The sequence below is a fragment of the Alosa pseudoharengus genome, unplaced genomic scaffold, assembly GCF_046254945.1.
Source record: "Alosa pseudoharengus isolate Yale_2024_CS ecotype anadromous, Long Island Sound unplaced genomic scaffold, YU_APseudo_1.1 YU_APseudo_1.1_scf_13, whole genome shotgun sequence".
NCBI classification, from domain to species: domain Eukaryota; kingdom Metazoa; phylum Chordata; class Actinopteri; order Clupeiformes; family Clupeidae; genus Alosa; species Alosa pseudoharengus.
In genome coordinates, this window is record NW_027468598.1 from 17710096 (window position 1) to 17712595 (window position 2500).

General features: G+C 39.1%; 1 protein-coding gene across 1 annotated transcript in view; it reads left to right on the forward strand.

Annotated features, from left to right (window-relative positions):
- Window positions 1-2500, forward strand: part of dync2h1 (dynein cytoplasmic 2 heavy chain 1) — a 190928-nt gene that overhangs the window by 60643 nt on the left and 127785 nt on the right. The gene's annotated exons all lie outside the window — the stretch shown is intronic.

Sequence of the window (2500 nt, forward strand, 5' to 3'; positions counted from 1 at the left end):
TTATACTTTATACTAAATAATGCAACAACCATTTATACAAGAAATAAGTTGTCCATTATAAACCAGTTGCAAACTATTACTATCATTTGTCATCATTTCATCATTTGTAATCATTACTCCTCATTTGTAAAGTATTACTCCTATGTTAATTGTCATAAATAAATAAATAATAAGGAGCTGGGCTAGCATGCAGTAGCCTGAAAAGTTGGTGGTTCAATTCCTGACTTCCACCATTGTGCCATTGACCTTTCATTTAATTGACATGTGTAAGTCGCTTTGGATAAGATTGTCTGCTAAATGAATGAATGTAAATGTAACCTTTACAACTCATTGGAAATTGTATTGCAAGGCATAGAAAGTCCTTAGTTTAGATGACTTCACAAAATATAAAAAATAACTAACCACTCCTGAGTTAATCATGAATTATAGTATTAGGAAGTGGTTTATAAAACATGTATCCACATCCTAACTAATCATTAGTACATATGTGTGCAACAACTGTTAAATAATGGAAATATTATGTCATCAACAAATTACAAATAATTTATTAAGTATTAAAAATGATGTATAAACATATTTTAGATATAGGCTTATTTACTATGAACAAACCATTTATAACTGTGTGTACAAATGCTTTACTGATGAGAAATAATGTATGAACAATACTTTACAAATGATGAACAAGCCATTTACTAATCGTTCACAAATGCTTAATAAATGATGAATTGTGTGTAGTTACTATAAAGTGTTAGCCTAAGATAATATATTCCCTGGATAGGTACGTTTTCTGGGGCATGGCATGGTTGCAGTGGAACAGTTCATTGTACTTGAAAAGGGAGGAAGAAAGGCAAGACTCATGGTGACATAAAGAGTGGTGGAGAGTTACGGCCCACAGAAGATGCGTTGGCATTGGAGATGAGAGTCTATTGCCGAGGGCAGTCTGTGTTTGAACTGGGCAGCTAAGTGATGTAGAGAGAGATAGAGGGAGACACAGCCAGAGAGAGATGGGTACAGTTAGTGCTCTGTGTGTGTGTGGGTGAGTGGGTGGGTGTGGTCTGTGTGGGTGTGTGTGTGGTCCGTGTGCGTGTGTGTGTGGTCCGTGTGCGTGCGTGTGTGTGTGTGTTTGATTTGTGTGTGTGTGTGTGTGTGTGTGTGTGTGTGTGTGTGTGTGCGTGTGTGGTCTGTGTGCATGTGTTGGGTAGGTGAGGGTGGCTGCTGATGAGAGTGGAGGTCTGCTGCTGCTGAGACTGCTGGCCCCTTCTGGCTCCTCCAGCAGCTCCCCTCTCCATCTGTCTCCTCTTTAATTAAAGCTCTCAATCTCCCAGCCGCTCCCGCTCAGCTCGCCACTGGGGACCAATTTACCTGCAGCTCACACACACACACACACACACACACACACATGAACACATGCAAATGTGTACAGAGGAACAGACAGCAGCAAACACCTATCTATGGAGTTGTTTACGCATGCTATGGCAAATCTCTTGCCAGAATTATTATTATCATCTGGCAGCAGAGAGACATAGGGAGATTTGTGTGTCAAATATGAGGTGTGCCACGACGAAATTAGTCCAGTGTCGCGGAAATCCATTTCGAGATATAGCGATTTGAATGCAGAGAGGGTCGAAAAGTTGCTAAATGTATTTTCTAATTTAACAACCTCTTATCTATCACTCATTGACATATCTTACTGTAAAAATACCTAGAAATATGAAGGCCAAATGTGCAGGCTACGCATTAAAGTTTGGATAAAAAAAGTTGACGTTTTCTTCCTCGTTCAGACACTTGCTGTACGTGAGAACAGAACATTTTCCGTTTTCTTTGGTCTGAGAACTTCGTGCTTTGGCTTTTGGCCTCTTTAAGAAGTCATCATAAATAGTCATCATATCCACTCGTAATTATTCTGAAGAAATATTCTATTTTAGCCAAGAGATTTAGGAGAAGAAACAGCCACCTAAACAGTTGTTGCTGACTAGATTCTTCCCGGAGATTGCACCCGATTGGTCCGATTATTTGTTTTGGAGTTGGCGGCCTATTTAAAAACAAAAACATTAAGCTATTTTTGTCCTTGTCGTCTTCAGAAGGGGATCGAACATTATAGGCTACCTCACAAGTTATACAAATGCCTCATGAGTTTTACCGCCTGTGTGAATAGAGCATTTAGAAGCTGCGCTGTGTAGTTCAGATCTTTTCAGATTAAACCATAGAGATTTGGAAGCAATTCAATATTTGGCTACGGATTTCTTTGGAGAACGGATGACAGAGATTGACAGCGACAGCGCTGGGGCTATGTTAATTCCAAAGGCAAATGGAACTTTATCAGGATGCATAGTCTTGTGATTGGTTGAGAGGAAATATACATAATATGGTCATTTATACTTCACAATCTTTTAAGCTGATTTTCTCAAAACTTGTTTTTTTGCTGAAATGAGGATAGCCTTCACATTTTGGCCAATATGTCTAGGTTGGCTAAACGGAATTAAACAAATGACCCTTGAAT